This window comes from Saimiri boliviensis, chromosome 2, assembly GCF_048565385.1.
Source record: "Saimiri boliviensis isolate mSaiBol1 chromosome 2, mSaiBol1.pri, whole genome shotgun sequence".
In the NCBI taxonomy this organism is placed as follows: domain Eukaryota; kingdom Metazoa; phylum Chordata; class Mammalia; order Primates; family Cebidae; genus Saimiri; species Saimiri boliviensis.
In genome coordinates, this window is record NC_133450.1 from 81,034,647 (window position 1) to 81,047,419 (window position 12,773).

The 12,773-nt window shown below is 44.8% G+C and overlaps 1 protein-coding gene across 5 annotated transcripts in view; it reads left to right on the top strand.

The window, feature by feature from the left end:
* The window catches only part of SHF (Src homology 2 domain containing F), a 108,914-nt gene that overhangs the window by 50,134 nt on the left and 46,007 nt on the right, over positions 1–12,773 (top strand). For 3 of the 5 annotated variants that reach the window (XM_074393675.1, XM_074393674.1, XM_074393678.1), the window contains one exon: positions 1,157–1,203. The exons of the other annotated variants lie outside the window; for them this stretch is intronic. The gene's annotated coding sequence lies outside the window, so the exon portion shown is untranslated. The remainder of the gene's footprint in view (positions 1–1,156; positions 1,204–12,773) is intronic. 5 annotated transcript variants of the gene reach the window in all.

Consider the following 12,773-nt stretch of genomic DNA (forward strand, 5'->3'; position numbering starts at 1 on the left):
GGCAAGCATTTATGTATTCCTATTTTCTTTTCTTTTCTTTTCTTTTCTTTTTTTTTTTTTTTTTTTTTTTTTTTTTTGAGAGAAGGTCTCACTCTGTCACCCAGGCTGGAGTGCGGTGGTACGATCTCAGCCCACTGTAGCCTCAACCTCCTTGGCTCAAAGGATCTTCCCATCTCAGCCTTCTGAGTAGCTGGGAATACAGGCCTGTGCCACCACACTTGACTAACTTTTTAATACTTTTGTAGAGGCAGGGTCCCACTATGCTGCCCAGGCTGGTCTCGAACTCCTGGGCTCAAGCTGTCCTCCCACCTCGGCCTCAAAAAGTGCCGGGATTACAGGCATGAGCCACCATGCCCAGCAATTCCCTCATTTTCAGATATAGAAATGCAGCCTCAGAGTGATAAAGTCCTGTTCCCCAGGCTGCAGAGCTGACCTGAGCCAAGGCAGCCTGGGGCAGTGGAAAGAACCTAGATGTACAGGTTCTTCATCATCAAGGTGAAATCTAGCTTTTCGTGTCTACATCCTTGGAAGCCCCACAGAGGTGTTTATTTTAGCCCAAGGAATCTCACATTTACCACCTAGAGCAAAACGTTTGGACAAACTATTCAACAATTAAAAGGACAATACCATCTTCATGAAGCTGTGGAATTAAATGAGGTTAAGTCATTCATTAAATGAAATAAATAAAAGCCTTTGAAACATTGCCTGGTGCATATTCAGTAAATGTTCTTTTGGGCTGGATGCGGTGGCTCACACCTGTAATCCCAGCACTTTGGGAGGCTGAGGTGGGTGGATCACAGGTCAGGAGTTCGAGACCAGCCTGGCCAACATGTGAAACCCCATCTCTACTAAAAATACAGCAATTAGCTGGGTGTGGTGGCATGCGCCTGTAATCCCAGCTACTTAGGAGGCTGAGGCAGGAGAATTGCTTGAACCTGGGAGGTGGAAGTTGCAGTGAGCCAAGATTGCACCACTACACTCCAGCCTGGGCAACAGAGCAAGACTCTGTATCTGAATACATGCATACATACATATATACATACATAATCTTTTTCTTTTGTCTCTCCTCCTTCCTATGACTTTCCCCTCTATTTCTAAATTTAGATTCAGTGTTTATCCTACCATTCCATTTTCCTTGTATCTTTGTGCCTTCTAGGCTCCTGATGCAATTTCATCTTCTGATCCTTCACCTGGAGGCCAGAGGTAAGCTCAGCAGAGTGGGACCAGGGGCTGGTTGGAGTTGCGTTTGGGCTGAGGGAGCCAGACAGGAACCCCTAGGCCAGGCGTCCCCAAACTTTTTACACAGGGGGCCAGTTCACTGTCCCTCAGACCGTTGGAGGGCCGCCACATATTGTGCTCCTCTCACTGACCACCAATGAAAGAGGTGCCCCTTCCTGAAGTGCGGCGGGGGGCCGGATAAATGGCCTCAGGGGGCCGCATGCGGTCCACGGGCCGTAGTTTGGGGATGCCTGCCCTAGGCAAAGCTTATTCAACCCGTGTCCACAGGCCACCTGCAGCCCAGGACAGCTTTGAATCTGACCCAACACAAATTTGTAAATTTTCTTAAAACATTATGAGTTTTCTTTTTTAGCTCATCAGTTGTTAGTGTTAGGCATGGTTTATGCATGGCCTAAGACAATTCTTCTTCCCATGTGGCCCAGGGAAGCCCAAAGATTAGACATCCCTGTCCAAGGCCATATTTAAGGCATGAGAACAGAGGGCCAAACTGGTGAAGTCAAATCTGTTCTCAAGTCCAAGAGGCCAAGAACAAATGGGCAGCTGGATCATAGTCTCAACACAAGTACTAGTCACATGTGAAAACATCCACCAACAGAACAGAAACATAGTTTGGAAAGTTTATTGGCGTATTAGCTACCATAACAAAAGACCATAGACTGAGTAGTTTAAACAACAAAACATTTTTTCTCACAGTTTTGGAGGCTGGAAATCCAAGATCAGGATGCCACCATGTTTAGGTTCTGGTAAGGGCTCTCTTTGGCTTTTGGACAGTGCCTCCTCTCCATGTCCTCACATGATGGGGAGGAAGCGTAAGCTCTCCCGGTCTCTCCTCTTCTTTTACTTTCTAATTTTCTTTTCTTTTTTCTTTTCTTTCTTTCTTTCTTTTTTTTTTTTGAGACGGAGTTTCGCTCTTGCTACCCAGGCTGGAGTGCAATGGCGCGATCTTGGCTCACCGCAACCTCCGCCTCCTGGGTTCAGGCAATTCTCCTGCCTCAGTCTCCTGAGTAGCTGGGATTACAGGCATGTGCCACCATGCCCAGCTAATTTTTTGTATTTTGAGTAGAGACGGGGTTTCACCATGTTGACCAGGATGGTCTCGATCTCTTGACCTCGTGATCCACCCGCCTCGGCCTCCCAAAGTGCTGGGATTACAGGCTTGAGCCACTGCGTCCGGCACTTTGTAATTTTTTTATCGAGATGGAGTCTCACTCTGTTGCCCAGGCTGGAGTGCAGGGGCACAATCTTGGCTAACTGCAACCTCCACCTTCCAGATTTCAACGATTCTCCTGCCCCAGCCTCCCAAGTAGCTGGAATTACAGGCATGTACCACCTCTCCTGGCTAATTTTTGTATTTTTAGTAGAGATGGGGTTTTACCATGTTTGCTAGGCTGGTCTCAAACTCCTGATCTCAGGTGATCCACCCGCCTTAGCCTCCCAAAGTGCTGGGATTACAAATATAAGCCACCATGCCCTACCTATTTTTTAATCTTTTTGTAGAAATGGAGTCTCACTATGTTGGCGAGGCTGGTCTCAAACTCCTGGCCTCAAGCGATTCTCTTGCCTCAGCCTCCAAAAGTGCTGGGATTACAGGTGTGAGCCATGGTGTCCAGTCATGTTGTAAGGGCATAGAATCCCATTATTAACACCTCATCCTGGTGACCTCATCTAACCCTAATTACCACCCAAAGGCTCCATCTCTGAATACCATCACATTGGGGTTAAGGGCTCCAAAATATGTATTTTGGCAGGAGGCGAATATTCAGTACTTAATTCACAACTACCACAATATGGCTTTTATTTTACTTTAATCTGTGTAACTTTGACCATTAAGATAAGATCTTTTTACCATCTTACACCAGTCAGAACAGCTATTATTAAAAATTCAAAAAATAATAGATGCTCGTGAGGTTGTGGAGAAGAAGGAATGTTTATACACTGTTGGTGGGAGTGTAAATTAGTTCAAACATTGTGGAAGACAATGTGGTGATTCCTCAAAGACCTAAAGAGCGAAACACCATTTGACCTGCATTATTACTACTGGGTATGTAACCAAAGGAATGTAAATCATTCTGTTATACAGACACATGCACTAGGGCACGGTGGCTCATGCCTGTAATTCCAGCACTTTGGGAGGCTGAGCAGGAAGATCACTTGAGGTCGGAAGTCTGAGACCAGCCTGGCCAACATAACGAAACTCTGTCTCTGCTAAAAATACAAAAATTAGCCATGCATGGTGGTGCACGCTTGTAATGCCAGCTACTAGGGAGCCTGAGGCAGGAGAATTGCTTGAAACTAGAGGACGGAGGTTTCAGCGAGCCAAGATCTAGCCACTGCACTCCAGCCTGCACAACAGAGGAAAACAGAAAAAACAGAAGAAAGACGCATGCACGTGTATGTTTATTGCAGCACTATTCACAATAGCAAAGACGTGGAATCAACCTAAATCTCCATCAATGACAGATTAGATAAAGATCATGTGGTACACATACACCACGGAATACTATGCAGCCATAAAAAAAGAATGAGATTGTGTCCTTTGCAGGGTCATAGATGGAGCTGGCAGCCATTATCCTTGACAAACTAAGGCAGAAGCAGAAAACTAAATACTACATGTTCTCACTTACAAGTGGGAGCTAACTGATGAAAACACATGGATACACAGAGGGGAACAACATACACTGGAGCCTGTAGAAGGGTGGGAGGTTAGAAGGAGGGAGAGGATCAGGAAAAATAATATAACAAATCTGCACATGTGCTCCTGAACTTAAAAGTTAAAAAAAGGAATGCCAGGCACAGTGACTCACACACCTGTAATCCTGGCACTTTGGGAGGCCTTGGCAGATGGAGCTTTTGAGATCAGAAGTTCAAGACCAGCCTGGCCAACATGGTGAAATCCTCTCTCTACTAAAAGTACCAAAAAAAAAAAAAAAAAAAAAAAAAAAATGAGCCAGGCATAGTGTCACGCACCTGTAATCCTAGTTACTCAAGAGACTGAGGCACCTGTAATCCCAGTTACTCGGGAGACTGAGGCACAAGAATCACTTGAACCCAGGAGGCAGAGGTTGCAGTGAGCCGAGATCACGCCACTGCACTCCAGCCTGGGTGACAGAGTGAAACCCTGTCTGAAAAAAAATAAAAATGGAAAGATCCTTCACACTGAGCACTTGCCTGAAGCAGAGTTTAAAAAAAAAAAAAAGTGCCGGGCGCGGTGGCTCAAGCCTGTAATCCCAGCACTTTGGGAGGCCGAGGCGGGTGGATCACGAGGTCGAGAGATCGAGACCATCCTGGTCAACATGGTGAAACCCCGTCTCTACTAAAAATACAAAAAAGTAGGCCGGGCGTGGTGGCTCAAGCCTGTAATCCCAGCACTTTGGGAGGCCGAGGCAGGTGGATCACGAGGTCAAGAGATCGAGACCATCCTGGTCAACATGGTGAAACCCCGTCTCTACTAAAAATACAAAAAATTAGCTGGGCATGGTGGCGCGTGCCTATAATCCCAGCTACTCAGGAGGCTGAGGCAGGAGAATTGCCTGAACCCAGGAGGCGGAGGTTGCGGTGAGCCGAGATCGCGCCATTGCACTCCAGTCTGGGAAACAAGAGCGAAACTCCGTCTAAAAAAAAAAAAAAGTATATATATATATATGGGGGGGGGCGGGGGGGTGTCTCACTATTTTGAGCAGGCTGATCTCAAACTCCTGGCCTCAAGTGATCCTCCTTGCCTCTATCTCCCAACATGCCAGGATTACAGGTGTGAGCTACCATGCCTGGCCTCAATTTTTATTAATAACAGTTGGCCAGACTAGATGGCTCACACCTGTAATCCCAGCACTTTGGAAGGCTGAGGCAGGCAGATCACATGAGGTCAGGTATTTGAGACCAGCCTAGCCAACATGGGGAAACCCCGTTTCCACTAAAAGTGCAAAAATTAGCCGGGCGTGGTGGTGGACACCTGTAATCCCAGCTACTCAAGAGGCTGAGGCAGGAGAATTGCTTGAACCCAGGAGGCAGAAGTTGCAGTGAGATTGCGCCATTGCACTCCAGCCTGGGCGACAGTGCAAGACTCCATCTCAAATAATAATAATAATAATAACAACAACAACAACAGTTAACCTTTATTGAGAGTTTACTAGGTGCCAATCTCTGAGCCAAGGACCTTCTGTGCATTATCTCGCTGAATCCTCTCAAACCTATATGAAGTAATTACTGCTTTTTAAAAAAGCCCTATTTACAAAAATGGGGCCTTAGCGAGGTAAAGCAACTTGCCCAAATTCTGTTAAGTAGAAATCTTAGATATGAATCCAGACAGTTGGGTATTTTCTCAGTTAGGGTCACAACAAAGTAGGTAGGTTCTAGACTTGCCCCGGACAGTCCTAAAGTCCAGAGTACACTGATAGAAGCATTGCAACTGCGGAACTGAGTCAGTCCCTAATGTCACATCTCAAGAGGCATCTCAAGAGGCTGCTCCAGTTCCTGAGAAAGTTTTGCACTAACAGTGCTGCAGTGAAGATAAGTGTATTATAATTCGAAGTTCTCTTGAAATGCATTAAGATAACTCTAATAGCAAGGGAAGGGCCGCCAGACTGGCGCCAGCTTTGAAGTTACCAAATCCGCCCATGATTCAGTCCACAGGCTGAGTTCTCAAGAACATTTCCAGGTAGTGGGTCTGCTGACTGTGGCATTAAAAACTGGAAGGCAGCCTGCGAGAAGATAGAATGCAATGATTGCTGTCACCTCCTTGCTTCACTCTTCTCCTCTACCTCAGCAAGCAGTTTAAACCCAATCCTTTCCATGAGAAATCACTGTCCAGAGTGAATAAGGGAACCTTGGGTGAAATGGGGACAAGGGGAGGTGGGGCCGTGATAGAGGCAGGCTCCATCCTGAGGGAGAACAGCACAGATGAATAAGAAGCCAGCAGAGAGCGTCTCCAGAGCCAAAGCCCCACCTCTTTTCCCTTGGTTCCCTCCTCAGTTTTCCTCTCCAGATTGATCAAAACCTATCCGTAAGAAAGGATCTAATTCAAGCCTCACCTGTAGCACCAAAAAATAAAAAAATAAGAATTGGATTGGCTGCCTCATTGAAAACTAAAGTCAGAAAGTAGCCCACGTAGGGGCCAGATGTGGTGGCTCACGCCTGTAATCCCAGCACCTTGGGAGGCTGAGGCGGGCAGATCACCTGAAGTCCTGAGTTCGAGACCAGCCTGGCCAAAATGATGAAACCCCATCTCCACTAAAAATATAAAAATTAGCTGGCTGTAGTGGTACTCACCTGTAGTCCCAGTTACTTGAGAGGCTGAGACAGGAGAATTGCTTGAACCCAGGAGGTGGAGGTTGCAGTGAGCAGAGATTGCACCACTGCACTCCAGACTGGGCAACAGAGTGAGACTCCATTTCAAAAAATGAGAAAAACAAAAAAGCTAGAAAGTAGCCCATTGTTTCCTGTACTCTGTTAAAAGCAGCAGTCCCCAGCCTTTTTGGTACCAGAGATTGGTTTTGTGGAAGACATTTTTTTCCACGGTTTTGGGATGATATAAGCACATTATATTTATTGTGCACTTTATTTTTATTATTACACTGTAATATATAATGAAATAATTATACAATTCACCATAATATAGAATCAGTGGGATTCTGAGCTTGTTTTCCTGCAACTTGACAATCCCATTTTGGGGGGTAATGGGAGACAGTGACAGATCATCAGGCATTCGATTCTTGTAAGGAGCGTGCAATCTAGATCCCTGGCATGCATAGTTCACAACAGGATTCACGCTCCTGTGAGAATCTAATGCTGCCGCTGATGTCACTGGAGGTGCATCCCAGGCGGTAAAGCAAGCAAAAAGGAACGGCTGTAGATACAGATGTAGCTTCACTCACTTGCCTGCCGCTCACCACCTGCTGTGTGGCCAGTTCCTAATCAGTACTGGTCCATGGCCCCGGGGATGGGGACCCTGTGTTAAAGGGCTTTTAAGAATCAGTGAGCAAGTGAGGGAAATACAGCATCTTGTTCAGGATTGTTTCCTGACTCCTTAAAATGTGTAAAACAAATTTTAGAGGCCAGCTACTCCTCCTCAGAACTCTTAAATTGCACCCCCTGTTGGCCTAGGCTGTGGGCCAGTGGGCCACAGTGAGTTATACAACTTCTGAGCAAAGGGTGTCATGTGCTGAAAGATGTCAGTCCTGACCTGGCATGGTGGCTCATGCCTATAATCCCAGCACTTTGGGAAGCCGAGGCAGGAGGACTGCTTGAGCCCAGGAGTTCAAGACAAGCTTGGGCAACATAGGGAGACCCTGTCTCTACCAAAAATTTTAAAAAATTTAAAAACCAGGCATGGCAGTGCACAGAAGTTGAAGTGAGAGGATCACTTGAGCTTGGGAGTTTGAGGCTGCAGTGAGCTGTTATTTTGCCACTGCACTCCAGCCTGGGCAATACAGTGAGACCCTGTCTCAAAAAAAAAAAAAAAAAATTTCAAGTCTCTGAGGACTAAGCCCTGATTTTTTATCTTGCTCAAATTCCCACCTAAGGGGTCTAGGGAGTCATGCCCTACAAGTCATAAATTCTCATCAGATGAGTTTTAATGGACCCTATGTATTGTGACTTACTTTTCAGTCTGACTCTGGCATAACATTATGAAACAAGGAAAAAATATTTAACTCCCAAATGTATTTCCTTGTCATACCTTGAAATTGCCCTGCAAAGTCTCCCCTATCCCCTTTGTTTTCCTTCCTTTCTTTCCAGATTCAGGAGATAAGAGCCAGGTACCATTTTAGGTCTAATAAGAAGTATCTTAAAACCTGCTTTCTCTCTAAAGTTCACTATCTGAGAGATTGCTCTGCACAATAGAACTTGGTCTCCACAATCCTTTATCTTAACCTGAACATTCATTTCCATTGACCCCAGGTCTTCAGATAACCCAACTGATTGTCAACCAGAAAATGTTTAAATGTATCTATAGCCTGGAAGCTCTACTACCCTTGACCTTGTCCTGCCTTTCTGTACCAAACCATAGTATTCTGAAATGTATTTGATTGATGTCTCATGTCTCCCTAAAATATATAAAACCAACCTGTACCCCGACCACCTTGGGCATATGTTCTCATCACCTCCTGAGGGCTGTGTCACAGGCCATGGTCACTCATATTTGGCTCAGAATAAATCTCTTCAACTATTTTACAGAGTTTGACTCTTTTCACTGACACCTGTATGGGCCCTTGGCTACACAATGTGTGAAGCGAACACTAAATACTATATCACGTTCCCAGAGGATCCCTCTCTGCTTCTAGCAGACATTTATAAGTCTCACTTATAAGCCTCCAATCCAGGTCCCAGAACGGTAGAATATGGCTCCACCATTGGAAAGCACACCCCTTTCTGGGCCGCAGAGCAAGGGGTCTAGATTAAGCCTTCCCCGCTGCTGTGGACTGAATTGTGTCTCCTTCCCCACAAAAATTTATATGTTGAAGTCCTAACCTCCTGACTTTATTTGGAGTAATAAAGCAATTAATGTTAAATGAGATCATCAGGTTAGAACCCTAATCAGATAGGATTAGTCTCCTTATAAGAAGAAACACCAAGCCCAACCCAGAAATTTTGGGAGGCCAAGGCAGGCAGATAGCCTGAGCTCGGGAGTTTGTGACCAGCCTGGGAAACACAATGAAACCCTGTCTCTACTAAAATATGGAAAAAAAAAAAAAAAAAAAGCCTGGTGTGGTGGCATGTGCCTATAGTCCCACCTACTCAGGAGACTGAGGCAGGAGAATTGCTTGAACCCGGAAGGAGGTTGCAGTGAGCCAAGATCAAGCCACTGCATTCCAGCCTGGGTGATAGACTCATCAAAAAAAGAAGAAAGAGAGAGAGAGAGAAGAAAGAAAAAGAGAAAGAAAGAAAAAAAAAAAAAGGAAGAAAGAAAGAAAAAGCAACACCAGAGAGCTTGCTCACTGTAGCGCCCTCTGCCCTTTGAGGACACAGGGAGAAGGTGACAGTCTCCAAGCCAAGACGAGAGCCCTCACCGGACACTGAATTGGCTGACCCCCTTATCTTTGACTTCCAGCCTCCAGAGCTGTGAGAAAACAAATTTTTGTTATTTAAGTCACCCAGTCTGTGGTATCTTGTTTCAGCAGCCCAAACAGACTAAGTCATCTGCCTATTCTCTAGTACCTCAACATTTATATTTGGAGGGCTCAGCTGAACAGACACACCGTCTAGGACCACTCATACTCAGGCCAGATTTCTTCCTGTTATATATCTTTATTTTACACAAATGGACCCAGCACTGCTTTCCTTTTTTTTTTTTTTTGAGACAGAGTTTCGCTCTTGTTACCCAGGCTGGAGTGCAATGGCGTGATCTCAGCTCACCGCAACCTCCGCCTCCTGGGTTCAGGCAATTCTCCTGCCTCAGCCTCCTGAGTAGCTGGGATTACAGGCACGCGCCACCATGCCCAGCTGATTTTTTGTATTTTTAGTAGAGACGGGGTTTCACCATGTTGACCAGGATGGTCTCGATCTCTTGACCTCGTGATCCACCCGCCTCAGCCTCCCAAAGTGCTGGGATTGCAGGCTTGAGCCACCGCACCTGGCTTCCCAGCACTGCTTTCTCCCATGTGCCATTGCTCCTTTGTCATGATTTGGATATTATATCACCAATGAGACAGTCTGTGTGACAAGAATGCTTGGAAGATCCAGGTACACCACGGGGCCCTGAAAGTAGCAGAGAATCTTCTTTTGTGAACTGTCTCGGTCTCAGGGTCTCATCATAAAAGAGGTTAGCTTAAGAGACCTCCATTAAAATGATCATGTTATTTTGGGGTGGGAGGATAATATTTTTTAACACTATTCTACAAATTAGCAGGTTAGCTGGCTCCTCCTAAGGAGAATTAGATAAAGAGATTTTATTTAATGAGGGGAAAGAAGATTCACAAACCCTGGGTAGGAAAGTTTAGGGACCAGAGTTGGCCTCTACTCATAGACTGTAAAGCTGATATCAACAAACCAGACTGACTGACTTGACAGTTTTTTCTTATTTTCCAGAAGATAGAAAACAACAATGAAGTACTTGGTGCTGATACAGCACAAGCCTTGGCAAAGGTTAATAAACAATTGTAAAGCAGTTAACATAAAACCTTAAATGATTAACTGGTTATCTTGGAATTTAAGGAGCAATGCCCCAGGGATATGAGACCTGATTAGTTAAGTTACATATGTGTGCGCTGGGGCCGGGTGGGGAGGGTGGCAGAAAGAAGTGTTCACGGGAGGGTGCTTTATTAGAATTGGGCAGAAGAGGGTGAGGGTGGTGGGGAGTGAGCAGACAAAAGAGGCTGGAGAACTCTGTTGATTGACAACTGTGCCATGCATTGGGGTAGCCGCGGTGCTGGGCATTAATCACAAAGATTACTGCCCTTTCCAAACTGGTATATAACTAACTGCTTAGGAGAAGGGGCTAGAAAAAGCCCATTGGAAACAAAAGGGTCTTTGCTGGACATTACTACGAAGTGTTATCAGATTTGTGTTCGATGTATTGTCCAATCTTAACCTTCTGACTCATTAAAATGTTGAGCTTTTGGAAATGTTTAAGGTCATTGTCTGTTCTGCAGAATCACGAGATGGCTCTGTTGTCTAGTGGCTCAACCTGTATCACCTTGGTGATTTCCAGGAAGGGAGGCCCCGAAATCACGCAGCATAGTCTCAACAGCTTTTTCTTTAGAGCCCACTGAAAATGGCTGGGGTTTCCTCCGCCAAAAATAGCTATTCATATATGTCTGAATAATTTATGACTGTGGTTTATATTTAAATAAAGCACTTCAATGAATTTCTTTCTTTTCTAAGAGTCATGAATTCTGCCCTGTGGCTTTCTGAGAGCCAAGCAAGCTAAAGGTAATATAAGATGACACTGGCAATATGTACAAGGACAGAGATTACAGAAGCCTTTGGTAAAGAATCAAAAATCCCGACTTCTTTTTGGGCATGTGGTTGTGCACTGTTGAAGCAGAAATGAGATGCTTGGTAAAGTGAGAGCCAATTTCACCTACTTGAGCATGGAGCCAAGGCTGGGGCTAGGTTTACAAACACAACACAAAAGTAGTGGCAGGACCTACCTATGTTGTGGTGTGATGCTGTGCAGAGTTTTGCAGTGGCCAATTGCTGGTTGTCTCATGTAACCATATTGTTTAGGGTGGCATTATTTATATAACCTTGATTACAGCAAGTAAAGATTAAGAGAACTATAAAATGTTTAGGGATTCATCCAATCCAACCCCTTTGTTTTACAGATGGGGAAACTGAGGCCCAGAGAAGGATGTGATTTGATGTGCCTGTGGTGGGTTAAATAATGCCCCTCCCAAAAGAGATGTTCAATTTTTAATACCTGGCACCTTAAACACTATCTTATTTGGAAAAAGGGACTTAGCAGATATAATTAAGCTAAGGGGCTCATTATAAGATCATCCTGGATTAGGGCAAACTCTACATCCAATGGCAGGTGTCCTTGTAAGAGAAAGGCAGAGGGATGTTGAAGAGAAAAAGTGATGTAGTAATGTAGTAATGGAAATAGAGATGGAATTAGGTAACCATGAGGCAAGGAATGCTTGGAGCCCGCGGAAGCTGAAAGAGGCAAAAAGGAGAGAACCTTTGGAGGAAGTATGACTCTACCAGTACCTTGATATCAGATTTCTAGCTTCCAGAATGATGACAGAAAAAATTTCTTTTGTTTTAAGCTCTATGTTGATGGTAATTTGTTATAGCTGCCCTAGGAAACTAACATAATGGACAAAGGATAGAACCAGGCTAGAACCCAAATCTCTGGACTCCCTGTCTTGTGTTTCCCTGCCTCTGTTTCACATGCTCTGGGTTCTGATCTTATCAAAGATGTAAAAAGCATTCACATTCCTTGCTGTTAAGAAAATAACTTCTGAGATGAAGGCAATAAAAAATACTGCAAATACTGCTGTTTCCATGAGTTGATGCTTAGCCCCTCCAGCAACTAAGCTTTCTGGGCTTGGAAGTAATAGATTTGACTGTGGTATTAAGCTTTAGGGAATCATGCTGAGATCTGGAAGAGAGAAAACTGATAAAAGATAGTCAGAAAAGTTAGCCATTTGACTCCAACCAAATACACAGAAAGCAGGTAACAATACGTACCTCACAAGGTGTTTATGCAAATAAACAAGTATTTATTGAGCACACACTATGTGCCAGACATTCATGTAGGCTCCTTGATCTAAGTGTGAATAACGGGATCTCACAGTGGCAGAGGCTAATGGCAGCATATAAATGCCGGACAGTCTAGTCATGGTTATGGAAACGGGACACAAGGCCTGTGTGGTAATCAATGGTTTGAGCTGCAGGTATCCTTGTCATTGGCTAATTGCTCATGATCTCCCCAGATCATGAATTAAAACAATGAGGAGCCTACAAAAGTCTTTTTTTTTTTTTTTTTTTTTTTTTTTTTTTTTTTTTTGAGACGGAGTTTCGCTCTTGTTACCCAGGCTGGAGTGCAATGGCGCGATCTCGGCTCACCGCAACCTCCGCCTCCCGGGTTCAGGCAA